We start from the raw sequence: 23,529 nt of genomic DNA on the forward strand, positions 1-23,529 counted from the left end.
CTAGAGAGGGGGCATCTCCTGTCTACAACAAGGTCAAGATGATGAAAATAATGAATTTCCATAGTTCTAATAAGAGATCATTTATACCAATGATTGTAAGTGGATACCAAAAGAGATTGAAAACTTTTAATTAATGGTAGTTATTTAACCATGACAAGTAACACTATAACTGATTTTCATGTACAATTGATCAGTGACAGATCACTACAGTGAATGTTTTTCTGAAAACAAATCAATTCATCGCTGCCTCATATTTTCAAAGTCAGCAATTCTGTGGTGGACTCAACCTCAGTCAACAAAATCCTGTAGGTAATTTTAATCCTCTCCTGCCTTTGAACCAACACAAATATCCTTCTAAGAAATCAACCCAATCTTTTCCCAGCAGGTAATGCAATTCCAGAACAAACACTCCTCAGAATCCCTGTATAGGTCTGACTGGGTTCTGAGGCAGATCTTTTCCGAGGTATTGGGGACTTCTTCCTTTCCTTTCTCTTTTTTCTGGAAGTATAGTTGAATTACAATGTTGTGTTATTTTCTGGTGCACAGCATAGTGATTCAGTCATATATATATATATGTCATATATATATATATATATACACACACACACACACACACATACATACACACACATATATATATGTTCTTTTTATATTCTTTTTCATTATGCATTAAGTTATTGAATATAGTTCTCTAAGCTATACAGTAGGACGTTGTTGTTTATCTATTCTGTACTTGTTTGTAGTAAATAGTAGTTTGTACTTGCTAAGCCCAAACTCCCAATTTATCCCCTCCTGCCCCTTTGGTAACTGTATATTTGTTTTCTATGTCTGTGAGTCTCTTTCTGTGTGGTAAAAAGTTCATTTGTGTCATTCTTTTAGATTCCACATATAAGTGATATCACATACTTGTCTTTGACTTACTTCACTTAGTATGATAATGTCTAGGTCCATCCATGTTGCTGCAAATGGCATTATTTCATCTTTTTTTTTTGGCCAAGTAGTATCCCATTGGACATACGTACCACATCTTCTTTATCTAGTCATCTGTTGATGAACATTTAGGTTGGTTCTATGTCCTGGCTACTGTCAATACTGCTGCTACGAACATTAGGGTGTGTGTTTCTCTTTGAATTGGAGTTTTCTTCAGATATATGCCCAGGAGCAGGATTACTAGGTCATACAGTAACTGTTTTTAGTTTTTTAAGGATTCTCCATGTTGCTTTCCATAGTGGCTGCACCAATTTAAATTCCCAACAACAGTATCTGAGGCGTCCCTTTTTCTCCACAACCTCTCCAGCATTTATCATTTGTGAACTTTTTAATGATGGCCATTCTGACTGGTGAGAGGTGATACCTCATTGTTTTGATTTGCATTTCTTTAATAATTAGCAATATTGAGCATCTTCTCATGTGCCAGTTGGGCATCTGTATGTCTTCACTGAAGAACTAAGTCTTTCGCCCATTTTTTTAATGGGTTGTTTGGGGGTTTTTTTGTTGTTGTTATTGAATTGTATAAATTGTTGGTATATTCTAGAATTAAGCCGTTTTTGGTCACATCATTTGCAAATATTTTCTCGCAGTCTGTAGGTTATCTTTTTGTTTTGTTTATGTTTTCCTTTGCTGTGAAAAAGGTTTTAAGTTTATTTAGGTTCCATTTGTTTCTTTTTGCTTTTATTTCTATTGCCTGGGTGGACTGCCCTAGGGAAACACTGCTATGTCAGAGAATACTTTGCCTATGTTCTCTCATTATCACCTTCATTCTGTTCATTGTCAGAGTTGCAGCAGAGATTATCGAGGGTGGTCAGAATCTTCACTACTGTTGTTGGTTCTTCTTGAAGAAAGGTTTCATTTGCAGAGCTCTAGTTTTATGGTTCAAATGTCATTCAGCATGACTTCATCATGTTTCTGTCTTTGAGTCATTTATCTGAATCCTTTGTATAAACAATGACTGCAGAGAATTTTAGTCTCTGAATAACAATGAACAACCCTGAGGAAAAACAAGTATAACTTGATATAACTATCAAGTATAATTGATAGTTTCAATCACAGTGTATTATTGTCTGAATGTTGTCATAGATTCTATTTGCTAATGTTTTATTTAGGATTTTTGCATCAGTATTCCTAAGACTGGTGTGTAGTTTTCCTCTGGGGGACTCCATTCTTCAGGTTTAAGTATCAGTTTTATGTAAACTAGAACAATTGATGTAACAATGCAATATGCTGATCTTTTAAGTGTTGCTAATGATACTCAATAAATGATCCGAACTTGATACATTTTTGGGGGTATATTTTAAATAATTTTCTTTATTTCCCCCATGGAATTTTTGTTTAATTTTTTTCATTTAACTGTCATCAAATTTGATTCATGTATTTTCATGAAATGAAGTATCCACTTCATCTAGATTTTCATTTTTTTAATTGATGCAAAGTATCAAAATTTCTCAATTTCCTTTTATGTTTAGTTTTCCTTTATAAGTTTGAATATTTGTTTTCCTAATTCCCTTTGTTTATATTGTTAAATTTTAAATAAACACTTTGATTTATCGACTATCATTTTTATTTTTTCTGCCTTATTCATTTTTTTAATCTTAAATTTTCCTAACTCGCCCTTCCTTTTGATTTACTTTGTGCCTTTTCCATTTTAAGTCAGTAATTAGTTCATACCTTCATTCTTTCATTTTCATTGATAGAATATTTAAAGCATTATTTTTTCTTCTGTCCACTGCTTTAAATGCATACTGTTGGTATGAAATTTTTATGTTATTATAGTTTACAACTTCTACAATTTTGGTTTCAACTTCTTTCATCCAGAAGTTTTTTAATAGAAAGCTTTCAAATTTCCAGGTGAAACGTCCTTTTTGAATTCCTATTTTATGTATTTCCAGACTTCTTACCTTTGAATCAGAGCGTTTGTAACTTTTCTGTAATATGGAACTTAATAATGTTTTAAAATGTAATTTATAGGCAATTTTTTATTAATGTTTCATGTATGCTTGAATGGAAGGTATATTCTCTCTTAGAGGGTATAATATTGGAGATATTACCTTAAAATCTGCTTTAAGGATTATGCTGTTAATGATTTTATATCCTTATTGTTTGGTTCACATGACCTCTTTTTAACTGTGAGTGGCTTGGTTTGCTATTAGTGTGTTTCTGTATACTTCTTCCTCAATCTCCTTTAGTTTCTGTTTATGAAGATTACCACCATGTTATTTTGGGGATAGATATTCAACATTCTAATACTTCGTTGTGAATTGGAGTTTTCAGAATCTCAAATTATCTTATTTGATATATTTAATCATTTTTTAGCCAGAATTCCCTTGTCTGATATCTAGAATATAACCTCTATTTTTCTTGATGTTTAAACATTCTTCCCATATATCATTGCAATTATATTTTTAGGCTTCATGAGTCCTTTTGTTTTAGCTGTCTCTTGCACATAGCTGAATTTTGTTTTTGTGTCAGTTTAAAAATCCTTTGAATAAGTGACTTAAATCTATTTACATTTAATTATATGATTTATGTATTTTGTTCTAACTCAGCTATTTTATTTTGTTATATTTATTGCATGTGTATATGTATTCCTTTTTTATATGGTTTAATTCCTTAGCTTTCTTTTTAATCCCTTTTGATGTGAAGATTGACTTTATTATTTTATACTGTTTATTTTACAAAGTTTTGTTTTCTTTTGTTGGTTTTCAAGCATCTCCTCTATACCACTTTAAAGTGAGCATAGTCCCCCTTCAGTGGCTTGTAACTTAGTCTTCATTTTTAACATGTTGTGGTATTTTTGTTCAGTATTTTTTTTTTCCTGAGTGGTTAATTGTTTCACATCCTTCTGGTTTTTATGTATTTCTGTCCTCAGTTTTTGAATTCCTAATTCAAGATACTCTTTATATCTTAAAATTATTGTTTAGGATATTTTATTCAGGTTTTAATATTGTGACATACTTGTCTTCAGTCTTGCCTTGTGATTGGTGGAATAATTTTCATACTTTGAAACATTTTTATTCTCATTCTTTTTTTCTTTCTTAAGCCTTGTATAAGTGTTATTTTTCATTTTCTGTTTATTTCCTAATTTTATTTCCCCCTGGACCAGCTATAATAGTTGTGTACAATCATAGGGGAAAAAATATGGGGTCTAACTAGGTTTCTAAGTTCTAGATTGCTCTCTCTTTGGTGTAGGAAAGTGTAGTTTCTTTTAGTTACAGTGCTATTTTATTTGATGGGGGAGAACACATTAAACAGTGGCCCCCAACTATGTAACTATGTGTGTGTTATAATTCTGTTTAATTATAATGAGAATCTGTTTAAGTGTTACTTTATGTGGCAAAAGAGACTTTTGTGATTAAATTAAGGACCTTAAGATGGGGAGATTATCCTAGATATAAGGATAGACCCAATGGTTTGTATAAGAGGGACAGAGACAGAACCAGAGACAGAAAGAAATGTGATAATGGAAGCACATTTTTGAGTGATGCACTTTGAAGATGGAGGGGTCACAGGCCAAGGCCACAGGCAACATCAGAAGCTTTAAAAGGCAAGAAACAGACTCTCCTTAAGAACGTCCGGAAGAAATCAGTCCTATGTTCTACAGAAGTGGTGCCTCCCCAGTACTGTTCCTTGGGCCCCGCAACCATTCAACTTTCTTCCTTTTGATTTCTCAATGGCTATTATTCTGATCTATTAGACATCAGATTTGTTCTCAGTATTTACCATTCAGTGTGGGTTCTGTCTTTCTGAGAGTTACTGTACCGGTGACCCATCACACCTACGTTTGGGATCTGGAGTTGTTTCTTGTGGATCGGGTGTTCACTTTTCATGTGTACAGGTAGTTTGAAGTTCAGAGTGTTCTCCATCTTGTAGTCATGCTAAAGGTATGAATTATGGTTTTCTTGGTAGATGTGGGTAGAGAGATTTTAATTTAGATTACTACCATTATTCAGTGATAAACCAGGAATCTAGGCAGTGTCCACTGCCTCCTTGATACATGAGTGAAGAGGATTTTGCTGTCTTCAACATTTTCTACCATTAAATGAGGATTTTATATATATATATATATGTGTGTGTGTATGTTATTGTTTTTCTATTGATTATTCTATAGTTATAAATTATATTCTTTAAACCTCTACAATATATGAAAAGTTATTTTTTCTTTGCTCTTTGTCAGATAAGGTTATTAGTAAGCAACACTACTTTTTTCTTCCTTTTCCCTGCCCACATTCTCTCAGCTATGTATCTAAAGTCACTTTTACGTTTTCATGGTAATAATCATACTTTTTCTTAAGTTTGCTCTAAAATTTAGCTCCCAGTAATTTGTTGATATTATTATGATCTTATGAATCTTACTCAATATCAAGTTGTGAGTCAGAATTTTATTTTTTCTTTATCCATTAGAAAAAAATAAGCCTGGCCCTCTAAAAGGACATTGTACCTAGATCAAGGCCTATTGGAAACCTTTGTTATTCTCTTTAAGTGATGCCACATTTCAGAAACTGGTAATTCTTCTACATAGTTTTTCTAAATCCTTTTCCTTATTATCATATCTTCATCTTTCCTTCAGCTCTTAGATCCTGTTTTCCCCTGTGTTATGCATGGTTCTTACTGCTTTGAGTACAATAATCTAATTTTTACAATAATTTTATTATCCCAATTGCACAGAGAAACAAACTGGGGTACAGAACTGTTGATAAATGTAACATAGGCTACAGAGGTGATGACCTTAAGTGAACCCTGCTATCCTGACTCTAATTTACATAATCATACATCTATTCATTTCAGTCCCCTTTACCTTTTACACGGACTCCCTCCCCAGAAAGCTGCCTCTGACAGTTCTCCCTCCTGCTCTTCCAAATTATAATGTTCACAGTATGGGCTGGCTGCCATTGCCATCCTGTAATTCCCTTGCCCCCCTTATGGCACTCCTCTGGATTAGAGCCAGAGCTAATTATTGAACCAGTATTACAGCACACCTGCTGGCATCCAAGCTGATTGGTCTGTGCTGAGTTCTTCAAAATGCACATAATTTGTTTCCTAGTTTTCCTGGGACATATTCCAAAATAGTTCCCTAAGAAATGGTACATATCAGGTGAAAGTACTAAGTCCAGAATGTTTTGAGAGTATCTTTATGATATCCTAGCAATTAATTGATAGATTATTCAATTATGAGTTGTAGGTGAGAATTTCCTTTTCCTTATTATTTTTTAAAATATTGCTACAGTGCCAAAGAAATCAGTTTTATGTTGTATTTAGATTTAAATCTGCTAAAACTACCATTTGTTTTTCTTAAATATCCCAAAAGGATATAAACTAGACACAAGAGACTGATATTTTTCAACTAATAGAAAAGCCTAAACTCTTTTTATAGACCCAAGTGAGATTAACACAGTTCATTAACTTATTTTCCTGCAATGGTCTATACATTAATGAACAACAAAATGTTTTGCAATTTCAATAAGACCCCTTTTTTACTTGTCTAATATATTAATAGCAATCTGTTTTTACCACACTCCTGAGGTTACAGACTTTAAGTATATTATCTTACCAGCATAATAATATTTTTTCCAAGGCCAAATACCTTTAAGACAATTAAGCTGAGATCAAAGTATTCAGCTAATAATTTGTGCTTCCTTTGTCTTTAAACATCTAGTGTCCGCAATGAGAAGATACACCTGTTCCAATGCCAGTTTGTTTGTTTTCTTCCAGAAATTTGTTTAGCTTTATTTAATTTAGGTTTTTTTGGTTTGGTTTCTCTCTGGAAGCTTTCAGAATCTCTTCTTAATTTTCTGTTGTGAAATTTCATAGTGATATCATTAAATGTAGAAATGTATTATGTTATTTTGTTGGGCACCAAGTAGGTTTTTTAAAATTGAATATATGCAATCAACTTTGAGAAAATCCTCTTCTATAGTTACCTTCTTGCTACTTGCAACGAAAACTGGGTTTTTCTGATTATGGCCCTCTTGGATTAACCCATCATGTCCTTTATCTTCTCCCATCACCTACTGCTGTGTTATGGTTTTTTTAGTCTATGTTTGGGGATATTTCTAAGCCATATTTTTCTTTCTGTTTTGGTTTTTCATCTTGGCAATCTTCTTTTAAACTTGGAAAAAAGGTGTTAACTCCTTCTTAAATTTATCTTTCTTAAATATCAGTCTGTTCCCATATTTATAAAAATAATTATCCTTGACTTTCTCTGAATTTATTAATTTAACTCTTAAAAATAACTGTATATTTATATACATTTCAATTTCTTGAACAGCTTCTTCTGGAGTTACTTTTGTTTTTCTGTTTGTTTACTGCCATTGTCTTTTATATTATTCATTGTTTTTGTATGCCTTTGGACCCTTAATTTTTCATTATAAAGGACTGGCCCACTGTTGGATGTATAAGAATCACTTTTTAAAAAATATCCACCTGACTGGAGTTCTGCATATGTGTTGTGAGGCAGACAAGGCATGCTAACTTGCAGGTCTTACTTTAGAATAGGCTCCCTATCAGGCAGAAATTCTCATCCCTTCAAACTCACACCAAATTGGCTTTGCTGTTTTGTGTTCTTTTCAATATCCGAGTCCCCTAAACTATTTTTCTCCTTGGATGGTTTCCCCTCCTAGTCAATTTTTATGTTTTCTCTAGTCTTAGACACAAAAATATACATTAAAAGCTTTACCTGTTTTCCGTTTGCTTTAATATTTTGACAAATAATTCTCTTTTCTGCCTACTTCCCTATTCTAAACTCCACAGACCTAAGAGCACCTTAGGGGTTCCAATGCCATGCATTTTGCTCCTCTTCCACCACCTGCTTATAGCCATTTCTTTTCTGTATCAATCTCAAGCATTCCATATATTTTTCTTCCTAGAGAAATTTGTTGAAATGTTTCATTCACTATTGAATAGCCTACCAATAGCCTACCAACTTTCCCTTCTCTGCAGAAATTGAATCATTTTAATAAATGTTTAACTTTTTTATTTTAGTAGAATTAGAGGAAAAACTGAAGCTAAGTATAGGTGCCTAGATTGCCATTTTGAACATGCCTTTTGAAACTGTATGACTAGAAGTTATTGACTGATTTCATAGGACCTCAAAAAGATGCAAAATAAAAATACAAGTATTTGGGGAAACATTTAGTTAACCTATATGCAGTAGGAGAAATACTCAAATTCCTTCTCAATAAGATCTATATGGCCTTAGCTCTGATCATGATGCAGTCATTCCAGAGATCCCACAGCATGGCAGAAGTCTGCCTTGAAGCAGCACCACCTGTTAAACTCCTAAACACCTTTCTACATAGCTTGCAGTATTGAGGTTCAGATTCTTTGTCACTCCCAAGGTGGCACTGCAAGATTCTAACAGGTAGATACTGACTTAGCCACTCTCCCAAATCACCGTCATTCTCCCCCAAGTCACAAAACAAATTTTACACACACACACACACACACACATATATGTTAAAAATGCAAACAGCTTCAAAACAAATCTCTTATTTCCAAATGTCTCCTTTTCCATCCACTGGGAAATACATCTGCTGCTTCTCTATCATTAACATGATTGCCCCTTTTACTTCTAATTTCCTATCCCCCTCCCCAAACAACTGTATTATACCCAAAAAGAAAACTTATTCACATCACAGTCTTAATTTAAAGTTTTATGTTTTTAAATAGGTATACAAAGGTACATTTAGTGCACTAGAATTTTGCAGAGGAGGAATTATTGGTCAGGTTGATACTAAAATGAATAGAAATGGTTAGCTATCTCGTTTCAGAGGGGAATTCCTGTTAGAATGCACTGCTAAAACAAAGTTCTTTACTGTAAGAGAAAAATAATGGCCTGTCTCTTGTGCCTTCTGAAGACCTGAAAATGATAAACCACCTAATTCTTAAAAGTGAAAGGTTATTCCATTTGCATTGAGTACAAGATTGTAATGATGTTATTGTTTAAGTGCTTGTCTACAATGGAAATGTTGTGGAGGAAAATTACTCTGGGTTAATTTTCTGAGAGTATTCATTAGTTTTCTTGTAGTTTATTACTCTATCCATATGAGTACTATACTTGGGTACTGTTGACAAATCCATGGAAAGACGATGTTCTTGTTTTCAGTATGATGGAATAAAATTCTTTATTCATTATAAAAATGTGTATGCCAACAACTGTAATGTTTAAACTATTATAACACTGCAGGATGCATACATTAAAACTAAATATTATACAGCATCTTTCCTGGAATACTTGTACTTTTCTGAAATAGTGCTTCATTATAAAAAGTATCTATTTCAAAGTAAAAAAAAATTGTTTAGACTATCACTAAAATATAAGTGCTCTGTCAGAAATGTATTACATCACAAAAGTGCATTATTTTATCTTTAAACAAGCAAAAAAAGAAAACCTAGAAATCATTCACATATTTTATCAGTAAGTAGTATATATGCATTTACCAAATATTAAACAACATTCATATCACAGAATTGATTGTGATATGAATGATATCACAAAGATATGGCTTTTTGAATAGAATATTCTAATAAATGGATCACTTAATTTGTCAAAATATTATGCATCTAAATTATAAATTTTCAAATATACTATTTCCTAAATAAAAAATATTGATTTCAACTTTGAAAATTTTGTCCACCAATCTGTTCAAAGGGATACTCCCTCTGAGCAACTTTTTTTTTCATACTTTGAGATAAAACACCTTTATCTAGAAAATTATGCTAGTATTATTCTAGCTATTGAGATTCTTTTGTGGTTCCATACAAATTTTAGGATTGTTTGTTCTTTTTGTGAAAAATCCCATTGGAATTTTGGTAAGCATTGCATTGACTCTATATTGCTAAGAGCAATATGGGCATTTTAACTATCAATTTCCAATCCATGAACACTGAATATGTTTCCATTTATTTGTGTCTTCTTCAATTTTTCATCAGTGTCTTATGGTTTAGGGTACAGGGTTTTTTTTTATTTTACCTCCTTGATTAAATTTATTCCTAGGTATTTTTTGTATGCAATTGTCAATGGAAATGTTTTATTAATTGTTCTTTCTGATAGTTTATTATTAGTGTATGGAAACAAAAGTGATTTATGGAAAATGACTTTGATCCTGCAACTTCACTGAATTTGTTTATTAATTTTAAAGATTTAGGGATTTCTATGTGTATCATGGCATCAGTAAATAGTGAACAGTTTTACCTCTCCTTTTCCAATTTAGGTAACTTTATTTCTTTCTCTTGCCTAATTGCTCTGGCTAGGACTTAAAATATATGTTGAATAAAAGTGGCAAGAGTGAATATCCTTTTGTTGTTCATTATCTTAGAGGAAAAGCTATCACATCTTCACCACTGAGTATGATGTTAGCTGTAGATTTGTATATGGCCTTTAATATGTTGAGGTATGTTCCCTCTAAAACCATTTTCTTAAGAGTGTTTATCATAAATGGATATTGAATTCTGTCAGAATTTTTCTGCATCTATTAAGATATTCATATGATTTTAGCCTTCATTTTGTTAATATGTTGTATCACATTGATTTGTGGATGTTGAGCCATCTTTTCATCCCTAGAATAAATATCATCTGATCGTGATAATTAGTCTTTATTGTTGAATTTGATTTGCTAATATTTTTTGAGGATTTTTGGTAAACTTCACCAGTGAAGTCATCTGGTCCCAGACTTTTGTATGTTGGGAGGTTTCTGATTACTGATACAGTCTTCTTACTACTAATCAGTCTGTTGAAATTTTTCACTTTTTTATGATTTAATATTGGTAGGTTTTATGTTTCAAGGAATTTATCCATTTCTTCAAGTTGTCCAGTTTGTTGGTGTATATTTATACCATTTTCCTAAGATCCTTTCTATTTTTTTTTGGTATCAGTTGTAATGTCTCCTCCATCATTTCTGATTTTGAGTCCTCTCCCTCTTTTTATTGGTGAGCCTAGCTACAGGTTTGCCTATTTGATTTATCTTTTCAAAAAATCAGTTTTTGGTTTCATTGATAATTTCTGTTATCTTTTTGGTCTCTATTTTAACTTTATTTCTACTCTAATCTTCCTTCTAACTTTGGACTTCATTTTGTCGTCTTATTCTATTTCTTTGAGGTATGAAATTAGGTTATTTGTAATCTTGTTTCTTGATGCAGGGATTTATTGCTATGAACTTACCTCTTAGAACTGCTTTTGCTGTATCTCATGTTTTGGTACAATATATTTCCATTTTTAGAGTTTTTTTAATTTTTTTTAAACTGTTGGTTGTTCAGGAGATTACAGGAGATTCAACATGTCTAATCTCCACATATTTGTTAATTTTCCCATTTTCTTCTTGTAATAGATTTCTAGTTTCATATCATTGTGGTCAGAAAAGATATTTGATATAATTTCAGTCTTCTTAAATTTAGTTAAGACTTATTTTGGGGCCTAGCATGTGATCTATCCTGGAGAATGTTCCATGTGCACTGAAGAATAATGTGTATTCTGTTGCTTTTCAATGGAATGGTCTGTGTAAGTCTGTTAAGTCTATCTGGCCTAACAGATAATTTAATGCCAATGTTTCCTTAATGATTTTCTGCCTGGATGATCGATCCATTGCCTAAAGTGAGTTGTTAAATTCTCCTTCTAGTATTGTATTGCTTTCTATTTCTCCCTCCTTTAGGTCTGTTAATATTTGCCCTATATATTTAGGTGTTCCTATGTTGAGTGCAGAAGTAATTACAAATGTCATATACTCTAATTGGATTGAATCTTTTATCATTATGTAATGACCTTCTTTACCTCTTACTATAGTCTTTTTCTTAAAGTTTACTTTGGTGTAAGTACTGCTACTTCAGCTTTCTTTTTATTTTCCATTTGTATGGAATATTATTTTCCATCCCTTAATTTATAGTCTGTGTGTCTTTAGGTTTGAAGTGAGTCTCTTGATGGTTCTTGTAATTTTATCCACGAGCCATTCTTTGTCTTTTGATTGAAGCATTTAGTCCATTTACATTTAATTATTAATGGGTGTGGCTTTATCACCATTTTGTTCACTGTTTTCCAGTTGTTTTATAATTCCTCTGTTACCTCTTTCCTCTCTTGTTCTCTTTGTGATTTGATGATTTTCTGTAGTGATAGGTCTATGTTCCTTCCTTTTTCCCTTTTATGTATCTAATACAGGTTTTTGCTTTGTGATTACCATGAGGCTTACATAAAACGACTGATTAGTCTATCTTAAGTCAATAACAACTTAAGTTTGAACATATTTTAAAGCTCTACGTTTTTATTCCTCCAGGCCCTCAGGTTTTATGTTTTTAATGTCACAGTTTAAATCTTTTTATCTTGTGTATCCATTGGCAAGTTACTGTAGGTAGTTATTTTTACTACTTTTTTAACCTTCACAGTAGCTTTACAAGTGATTAACCCATCACCTTTACAACATTATTCTAATATTTACTACATATGTACCTCTTCCAGTGAGTTATATTTTTATATATTTTGATGGTACTAATTAGCACCCTTTTCAGCTTAAAAAAATTCCTTTAACAGTTCTTAGAAGACCTGTCTGTAGTAATGAACTTGTTTAGTTTTTGCTTGTCAAGAAAACTTTTTCTCTCCCTTTCAATTCTGACAAATAACCTTGCCTGGTTATTTGCTATATTGGTATATGGAACATTTTTGGTTGGCAGTTTTTTTCTTCCAGCACTTTGAGTACATTGTTCCACTCTCTTTTGGACTACAGTGTTACTTCTGAAAAATCTACTCAACATCCTATGGAAGCTCCCTTGTGTATAGCAAGATTATTTTTTCTTTTCTCTCTTGCTGCTTTCAAGACTCTCTCCTTGTCCTTAACATTTGACATTTTAATTATAGTGGTCTTGGTGTAGGTCTCTCTGAGCTCATCATGTTTGGAACTCTGGTCTTCCCGAACTTAGATGTCCATTTCTTTCCTAGGTTAGAGAAGTTTTCAGACATTATTTCATTAGTTAAGTTTCCAGCCTCTTTCTTTCTTTCTTCTTGGACTCATAAGGCAAATGTTGGTCTGCTTGAAGTTCTTCTATAAATCCTTTAAACTATATTAATTTAAATTTTTTTTCTTGATTCTGCTGTGATTGTGAGTTCCACTGCCCTGTCTCTAGTTCACTGGTATTTTCTTCTGCTTCGTCTAGTCTGTTCTTGAACTTCTAAATTGTTGGGGTTTTTTTTTTCATTTCATTTATTGTATTCTTCAGCTCTGTGACTTACCTTTGGTAGTTTCTCACATTTTCTCTCTTTGTTGAAATTCTCACTTAATTCATCCATTCTTCTCCTGAGTTAAGTAAGCATTTTTATGACCATTATTTTGAACTTTTTATCAAGTAAGCTATATATCTCCTTAAGGTTTTTTCTTGAGGTTTTTTTTTTTATCTTATTCTTTTGTTTGGGACATATTCCCCTGTTTGTTCATTCTTCTCAGCTCTCTGTGTTGGTATCTGTGCATTAGATAAAACAGCCTCCTCTCCCAGTCTTGAAGGAGTAGCCTCATGTACGGGGTAAACCTTATTGTTCAACCCTATTCTGGCTCTTAGTTGTCTCTCAAACCTTGGTTATTTTCTAACAGCCTTTACTTCTTAATGGCTCCAGTCGTTGAAGATGTGTTAAAATCTATCAGTGTCCCTAAGGGAATCCCAAGGAGACCCTTGTTCTGTTGCCACTCTGCTGGGCCCTGAGGGTGGCAGCTTGTTAGGAACTCTTTCTCCATTTGTTTTGTCCTGTGGAACCCATGAACATAAATCCTGCTAGCCACCAGAATAAGGTGATCTAGAGATGTCCCCTGAGTGACAGCCACAAAAACTGGGGTTTCCAGACAAAAAGTACAAGCTTCTTTCTGGGAGAGAAGAGGGAGAGGGAAAAGAAGGTACCAGCTAGCCTTCATCCTTGGGATAGTATTTCAGTATTCTCCTTATTTGTGTTAAATTAGGTGCCAACCCCTCAGGCAGATGCTTTTAGATAAATAGGAATTTTTCAACAAAAGTCTGGGAACCTCTCAATGGGCTGCCTCTGTGCTGGTCCCTAGGGTGGATGAATCTTTGTGTGTGAGTCATTTAAGAACTATTTCTCAGTTTGCTATAGACTTGTGAGTCTCATGGACAGACACTCCATTGGCTTTTGAAGCTAGATTATGTGAGAGACTCATCTCTCAGGTGCAGGTTGTAAAACATAGGATGCCAGATGCGGGGTTTAAAACTTCTGTTCTCAGGGAGAAGCCAGGTTTCTGAGTTCCCTCCAGATATGATTCATCATGCCAGGGGGTGGATTTCATGGCAAGGTTGTGCCTCAGTCTCTCCTGTCTTCTTGGATGTGGGTTTCTTCTCATTCACCTGACATGAGGAGTTGCTTAGCTGGTTTGGGGTTTTCTTTCAGAGGAAATTGTTCTGTATGTAGCTGAAGTTTCAGCACCCATGGGAGGATGTGAGTTCAGGATCCTCCTCCATCACCATCTTGAACCTAACTCCCTTGCAATGATTTATCAAATATAAGCATTCATATATTAAATATCTCCTAGAATAGCATTTCTTCATTTTTAGTATAGAATTTGATCATAAAAATTTATATAATGTATAAATATTTTTAGACCATATCTTTTTTACCTAATTAAAAGCATTTAAAAAAAATCATGTAGGTGTTCAAACGTCTGACCTCTCTAAACAGATATAAGTTTAAGAGAACGAAATTACTGTATAACCCTTATCTGCACCCTCACATTTCTAACATCATATTTCTAATAATTCACAAATACATTTTTCTATACCAGCCATATTAACTAGTTAAATGAACTATTTTATTTTAATATGCTAATAATACAACTTTATTGTGTTCTCAAGAAAAATGATTTTTAACTGGTGATAGTGAGAGTAGAGATATCTTACATTCCTGTTAAAATTTAATAATACTTTCTAGGAAAATGCAACTATGCACATGCATACAAAATTTGCACACATTTTCTGGTATTCATATATACTAATCTCTAAAGATGTTTGTGAAAAATGTTATCAAGCACTGCACTGTAGACTTCAGTGAGGGAAGAGAGGAAATACTATAATAGCTCTATGAATTCCCCAGATGCTATAAATAATAAACATTTTGAAATTGAGTAATAGAAGGCAATAGTCTTTGCCATTCTCAGGTGATTTAATGGCATACTGCAGGTCTTCTAGTGGTACAAAATAGGAATTCTTTCCTGAGTTATCTAGAATATATAGACTCCCTGGAAGCATATATTTGGCTCTTTAATTATTTACTAAATAATATCAATTTGAAAAGATTTGATCCAAGTTGATGCAAAATAGCTTTTGTGAACTTTCCTTCATTAAAGCTGAATAAATTAGTCAATCTCATTGTAACCTGACTTTTGAAAAGTGAAAAGACTTGTGAAAATTGACTATAGCAAAGATCAAAATGTGAACTGTGAATAGGAACACAAAAAAGGCATGAAGACATTTGCGCAATCAACAAAACGTTTATCAGACAACATTGACAAGACAAAGCTCTGACCTTGTAACTAACATTTCAACCTTGGGAAATTAAGTTATAATCTATTAAAGCTTTATGAATTAGGTGAATGGTGATCTTGATATCAAATCTCATATGAGCCTGGCTTGACAAAACAACTACAATTCAAGATGTCGAGTTTGAAAACAATGGCTTCCAGTATAGGAAATAGCTTAAAATGCATGAGAAATGTTCTATGAGAGTGCTGAGTTAGGAACCATTTCCAAGAAATAAAGGACTGATTAAGTGTGAGTACCACATGACTCTAATATTTCCCTCTTGCGTTCAAATGTAATAATCTTTTTGCTTTGTGCTGAAGTGAATAAAGATGATTTTACCCAAGGAGAAACTCACATAAGGAAAGGAATAAGGAAAATGTACAACCTTCTTAGCTCTGTTTCTGTGCTTGATGTTTCCCCGTAAGTTTATTCTGTGCTATATTTTTGAAAAATGAAACAAGATTGCTTTTATGTAATGCCATACCATTTTCTTTTGAAGAGTAAAGTGTGGACACATCTTCTTGGGTAGACTGTCTGGGTAAAATCCACTTCCATTCATGAATTTTTGTCTATATTGGAGCAATTATGGAAAAGATTCTGTTTGTCTGAGCTTATAGTACATCATAGGTACATATGAAAACAAGAAAGAATGTGTAAAAGTGTTTTGTAAACTTTAAAGTACCGTACAAATATATTAGAAACAGTAACTGGGGACAACTTCTCTCACACTCCCACATATTAATTACCATCTGTTTTTAAAAATATTTTCATGCCCTCTTTCCTGCCTTGAATTGAGAATCAAATTTTGGGAGTTTGTAAAGTTTTCAGTGAGGATTTTTTTAAGTAGTGTTTGAAGATTTTAATAACATATAATACCATTCTAGCATATTATCCCGTTACTGATAGACAAAATTATGGCATGAATCATTTGATTCTTCTTAGTCACTATTCAGAATATTCTGAAATTCTACTTTTATTGATAGATTAATAGGGCAAAGTTGAGGAGAGTAGTATATTTTAACAACTCCACTCTCTGAGAATGTTAATTAGAATGGATAATAGAAACTGCCATTATTTGATAAGCTTCTAATGATTTCATATGTGTGATAATAGACTTACTAAATTATATTATCCTTTATCTAATTATATTTTATGTCAATAAGTTTTTATGTCATAACTATGTCAATAAAGTTAATTTGTTTTATAGAAAAAAAAGAGAACAAATTCATGAAACCCCAACAGTACATCCTCACATGTTCCATTCTTAGCATTATTGTTTTTTTTGAAGTATAGTCAGTTATATATAGTGTGTCAATTTCTGGTGTACAGCATGATGTCCCAGTCATTCATATACATACATATACTCAATTTAATATTCTTTTTCATTAAAGATTATTATAAGGTATTGAATATAGTTCCATATGTTATACAGAAGAAATTTGCTTTTTAAATCTGTTTTTATATATAGTGGCTAAAATTTGCAAATCTCAAACTCCCAAATTTAGCCCTTCTACCCTCTTCCCCCTAGTAACCATAACATTGTTTACTATGTCTACAAGTCTGTTTCTGTTTTGTAGATGAATTCGCTTGTGTCCTTTTTTCTTTTTTTTAGATTCCATATATGAGTGATACCATATGGTATTTTTCTCTCTCTGGCTTACTTAGAATGACGATCTCTAGGTCCATCCATGTTGCTGCAAATGGCATTATTTTACTATTTCTTATGGCTGAGTAGTATTCCATTGTATAAATACCCCACAGCTTCTTTATCCAGTCATCTGCCATGTCTTGGCTGTTGGAAATAGCGCTGCTATGAACACTGGGGCACATGTATATTTTCAAATTTGAGTTCCCTCAGGTTATATGCCCAGGAGTGGGATTGCTGGATCATATGCTAAGTCTATTTTTAGTTTTTTGAGGATCTCCATACTGTTTTCCATTATGGCTGCACCAGACTACATTACCATCAGCAGTGTAGGAGGTTTCCCTTTTTTCTACACCCTCTCCAACATTGATTCTTTGTGGACTTTTGAATGATGGTCATTCTGACTGGTGTGAGGTGATACGTCATTGTAGTTTTGATTTGCATTTCTCTGATAATTAGCAATATTGAGCATTTTTTCATGTGCCTATTGGCCATTCATATGTCTTCACTGAAGAATTGCTTGTTTAGGTCTTCTGCCCATTTTGGATTGTGTTGTTCGGGTTTTTTTGTTATTAAGCTGCATGATCTGTTTATATATTCAGGAAATTAAACCTTTGTCAGTTGCATCATTTGCAAATATATTCTCCCATTCCAGAGGTTGTTGTTTTGTTTTGCTTAGGGTTTCCTTTGCTATGCAAAAGCTTGTTAAGTTTAATTAGGTCCCATTTGTTTATTTTTACTTTTATTTCTACTGCCTGGGTAGAATACCCTAGGACATTGCTAAGTTTTATGTCAGAGAATCTTTGCCCATGTTTTATTCTAGGAAGTTTATCATGTCTTGTCTTATATTTAAGTCTTTAACCCATTTTGAGTTTATTTTTGTGTGAGGGAATGTTCTAACTTCATTGATGTACATGCTGCTGTCCAGTTTTCTCAACACCACTTGCTGAAGAGACTGTCTTTTCTCCATTGTATATCGATGCCTCCTTTGTTGAAGATTAACTGTAGGCCTGTGGATTTATTTCTGGGCTCTCTATTCTGTTCCATTGAGCCATATGTCTGTTTTTATGACAATACCATGCTGTCTTGATTACTGTAGCTCTGTAGTATTGTCTGAAATCTGGGAGGGTTATTCCTCCAGCTTTATTCTTTTCAATATTGCTTTGGCAATTCTGAGTCTTTTGTGATTCCATATAAATTTTAGGATTATTTATTCTAGTCTATGAAAAATGTTCAGGGTAATTTGAGAGGGATCACATTAAATCTGTAGATTGCCTTAGGCAGTAAGGCCATTTTAACAATATTGATTCTTCGAGTCCAAGAGCATGGGATATCTTTCCATTTCTTTAAGTCTTCTTTAATTTCCTTAATCAATGTTTTGTAGTTCTCCATGTATAAGTCTCTTACCTCCTTGGTCAGATTTATTCCTAAGTATTTTATTATTTTGGATGCAATTTAAAAGGGATTGTTTCTTTACTTTCTTTTCCTGCTATTTCATTGTTAGTGTAAAGAAATGCAACTGATTTCTGTATGTTAATCTTGTATCCTCATCCTTAGCATTATTAATAATAGAACTTGGTATTTTTATATAGTCATTACATTCATGTTCATTTTAAGATTTTTTTTAAGAAGAAAGAAGCAGAGAAATCCACCACTATATTTTGTCTTTGGGCTTGGGCCTTTGCAGAACTGCTTAAGTGATGTATAAAAGCAGTCCTTCCAGTAGATAGTAAGGAGGAAAGTTTGCTTATAGATGTTAGTATAGCCTAGAGTTCCTAGGAAAGCATTGAGCACTTTATTAGTCAGGATTCTCTACAGAAACAAAAGCAATAGGATATAGATATATAGGTAGATAAAATATATAGATTTATCTTAGGGGAATGCTTCTTGATTGTGGAAACTGGTAAATTCAAAATCTGTAGGTCAGTTTGGCAAGTTAGAAATTCCAATAAGAGTTGGTGTTTGTCTTGAATCAAAATCCACATAGCAGACTGGGAGGCTAGAACCTCAGCCAGTTACAGTCTTGAGAAAGAATTCCTTCGTCTTCAGGAAGCTTCATTTTTTTTTTCTCTTAAGGCCTTTAACTGATTGAATAATGCCCACTCACCATTAAGTAGAGAGGGTAATCCTCTCTACTTAAAAAAAAGTACTCGTAAGTTTTAATCACACTTACAAAAAACATTCACAGAAACATCTAAACATCTAGACTAATGTTTGATCAAACAATAGGGCACTATAGCCTCACCTAGCTAAATTGACACATAAAATTAACCATCACAAGCCTTAAAACTACACAATTATTTGACTTTTACTTTGTAGCCTTAATTAAGAGATAGTTAAAAGATAGTTTAAAAATATTATTTAGGGACCAACAAGGCAGGAACATAATATGACATTTCTTATTGAAAAATGTAACTGGTGTTGATCAGAACCTCACTGAACTACTTTTGGCATGTATTAAGACATCCTTGATGATTGGTTTTTCTTTTCCCTCCTTTTATTAGGAAGAATTATTATAACTGTATGTGCAGTTTGACTGCACATACACATTATATTCCATGTAAATACATATACTGTATACTGCACTTTTTAGTTTACATATATGTACTAATTATTGTTTCTAAGAACAGATTAGATCTTTAGCTTTTTAAACTTACATAGTTATCAAAGGAATAAAGCCAACTACAAAATAAGAATCAACAGAATGCAGTAATCCAATCATAAAGGACAGTCAAATGTGCTTACCCATATTCAAGAAATCAAAATAATAATTAGTTCATTTGTGTCCTTACTATTATTGTTATTATTTTTAGATTACTCATATAAGTGATATCATATGGCATTTTTCTTTCTCTTTCCAGGCCAGTTCACTTAGAATGACAATCTTCAGGTCCATGCATATAGCTGCAAATGGCATTATTTTATTCTTTTTTATGTCTGAGTAGTGTTCCATTGTATACATGTACCACATCTTTATCCAGTCATCTGTTGATGGACATCTGGGTTGTTTCCATGTCTTGGCTATTGTAAATAGTGCTGCTGTGAACACTGGGGTGCATGTGTCTTTTTGAATTTTATTCTTCTCCAGATATATGCCCAGGAGTGGGATTGCTGGATCACGTGGTAAGTCTCTTCAGTCTTTTAAGGAACCTCCATACTGTCCTCCATAGTGTCTGCACCAATCTACATTCCCATCAACAGTGTAGGAGGGTTCTCTTTTCTCCACACCCTCTCCAGCATCCATCATTTGTAGACTTTTCAGTGATTCCTTGGTGATTAGTTTTAAAATGATGTGAAGTCAGTGAATTTAGATAAGACATGAATAGTTATCCTCTGCTAATGGGGATTTTTCTCTCCCTTCTCATTCAGCTTTCCATGACAGCTTAAAAATTGTGCAATTCATAACATTATGCAAAGAAAAGCAGTTATACATATCTGTAATGATATTTTACCATTTTATGTTTTTCCTTTAGTTTTACTGAGATATAATTGACATATGGTATTTTATAAGTTTAAGGTATACAGCATAATGATTTCCAACATGAAATGATTACCATGGTAAGTTTAGTGAACAGCTGTCATCTCATATAGATACAAAATAAAATAAAAAAAAATACTTTCTTGTAATAACTCTATAGTTTTTTTTCTTAGTAATTTTCATATATAGCATACAGCACTGTTATTATCTTGTTGTATATCACATCTCTAGTACTTATTTATCTTATAACTAGAAGTTAGTGCCTTTTGACTACCCTGATCCAATTCATACTTCTCCTGCCCCCTGTTTCTGGTAAACACAAATCTAATCTCTTTTTCTGTGAGTAAGTGAGTTCATTTTTGAATTATAATTGACCTACAGCACTGTGTTAGTTCCTGGTGCACAACAGTGTGTTAAGCATTCTATACATTCCAAAATCATCACCAGAGTAAATCCAGTTACCACCTGTCACCATACACATACATAATATTATTATGGGCTATATTCCTCACACTATGTATTTCATACCCATGACCCATTTATTTTGTAACTAGAAGCTTGTACCTCTTAATCCAACTCATCTATTTCTCTCATTCCTCTACCCACCTCCTCTCTGGAAACCACCTGTTTGTTCTATTATCTATGACTGTTTTATTTGTTTATTTGCATTGTTTTTTTTAGATTTCACACATAGATAGATTCATGCAGTATTTGTTTTTCTGTTCATCTCATTTCACTTAGCAAAATTCCTCTATGTTCACCCATGTTGTCACAAATGGCAAGATTTCATTCTTTTTATGTCTGAGTAATATTCCATTTTTTAAAATATACCATATTTTCTTTATCCACTCATTTACCTGTGGATATTTAGGTTGCTTTCATATTTTAGCTATTGTAAATAATGCTACAAAGAACAAACAAGTGCATGTATTACTTTGAATTCCCATTTTCATTTTCTTTAGAAAAATACCCAGAAGTAGAATTTCTAAATCTTATGATAGTTTGATTTTTAATGTTTTTAGGAGCATCCATACTGTTTTTCATAGTGACTGCACTAAATTATATTCCCACCGATGTGTACAAGTGTTCTTTCTCCATATCCTTACCAACACTTCTTTTTTTGGTCTTTTTTATAATAGCCATTCTGACAGATGTTAGTTGATACCTCACTGTGGTTTTGATTTGTATTTCTGATTAATAGTGCTGTTGGGCATCTTTTCATGTGCCATTTGCCTATCTCTATATCTTTGGAAAAATGCCTATTCAGGTCCTATGCTGAATTATTAATCAGATTGTTTGATCTTCTGATGTTGAATTATATGAATTCTTTATATGTTTTTTATATTAACCCCTTATCAGATATTGTTTGCAAATTTCCTCGCATTCAGTAGGCTGCCTTTCCATCTTCTTGATAATTTTCTTTACTGTGCAATAGCTTTTTAGTTTTATGTAGTTCCATTTGTTTATTTTTGCATTTGTTTTCCTTGTCTGAGGGGACATATTCAAAAATATATTGCTAAGACTGATGTCATAGAGTGTAAAGTTTATGTTTTCTTCTGGAATTGATTTCAAAATTTACCTTTAAGTCTAATCTATTTTGAGTTTATTTTTGAACATGGTGTGAAAAGAAGTCCAGTTTGATTCTTTTGCATGTAGCTAATCAGTTTCCTAACACCATTTATTGAAGAGACTATCTTTTTTATATAACTGTGGGTTCAATTCTCTATTCTGTTTCATATTCTGAGCTATATTCTGATTTTGTGCCATTACCATACTATTTTCATTGCCATAGCTTTGTTATATAGTTTGAAATGAGGGTGCATGATTTCTCCAGCTTTGTTTGTTTTTCTTAAGATTGTTTTGGATGTTTGGGATCTTTTAGGGTTCCATAAAAATTTTAGAATTGTTTGTTCTGTGGAAAATGCCATTGGTATTTTGATAGGGATTGCATTGAATCTGTAGATTCCCTTGGATAGTGTTGTCATTTAAACAATATTAATTCTTCCAATCCATGATCACAGTATATATTTTCATTTGTTAGTGTTGTCTTCTATTTCTTTCATTAATGACATACTTTTCTGAGTACAGTTTTTTACCTCCTTAGATTTAGTCCTAGATATTATTTTCTTTTTGATGTGATTGTAAGTGGAATTGTGTTTTTAATTTCTCTTTCTGCTAGTTTGTTGTTAATAGATAGAAGTGCAATTTCTGTATATTCGTTTTGCAATCTGCAACTTTACTGTATTTCTTGATGAGTTCTAACAGTTTTGCGAGGTACCTTTAGGATTTTCTATATAGCATCATGCCATCTGCAAATAGTAATAGTTTTAATTTTCTAATTTGGACCTTTTATTTCTTTTTCTTCTCTGATTGCAGTAGCTTGGACTTCCAATACTATTTTGAATAAAAGTGGTGAGAATGTGCATAACTATCATTTTCCTGATCTTAGAGGAAATGCTTTCAGCTTTTCACTGATAAGTATGATGTTAGCTGTGGGCTTGTCATAAATGACTGTTATTTTGACACATGTTCCCTTTATACCTACTTTCTGGAAAGTTTTTTTTTTTAACATAAATGGATGTTGAATTTTGTCAAAAGATTTTTCTGTATCTATTGAGATGATAATATGACATTTATTCTTCAATCTGTTAATTTGGTGTATCACATTGATTGATTTTCAGATACTGACCTATCCTTACACACCTGGGATAAATACCACTTGAACATGGTGTATGACCCTTTAATGTATTGTTGAATTTGGTTTGCTAATATTTTGTTGAGGGGTTTTGCATCAAGTTGATCAATGATCTTGGCCTATAATCTTTTTTGTGATATTTTTGTGATATATTTGTGATATATTTGTCTATTTCGTGATAATTTTGTGATATATTTGTCTGGTTTTGTTATCAGGGTGATG

The 23,529-nt window shown here is 32.7% G+C and overlaps 2 long non-coding RNA genes across 3 annotated transcripts in view; one reads left to right on the forward strand and one right to left on the reverse strand.

Annotated features, from left to right (window-relative positions):
• The window catches only part of LOC140686481 (uncharacterized), a 94,376-nt gene that overhangs the window by 30,834 nt on the left and 40,013 nt on the right, over nt 1-23,529 (forward strand). The gene's annotated exons all lie outside the window — the stretch shown is intronic.
• LOC140686472 (uncharacterized) overlaps nt 1-23,529 on the reverse strand; it is a 350,857-nt gene that overhangs the window by 1,283 nt on the left and 326,045 nt on the right. The gene's annotated exons all lie outside the window — the stretch shown is intronic.

Source organism: Vicugna pacos, chromosome 2, assembly GCF_048564905.1.
Source record: "Vicugna pacos chromosome 2, VicPac4, whole genome shotgun sequence".
Taxonomy (NCBI): Eukaryota; Metazoa; Chordata; class Mammalia; order Artiodactyla; family Camelidae; genus Vicugna; species Vicugna pacos.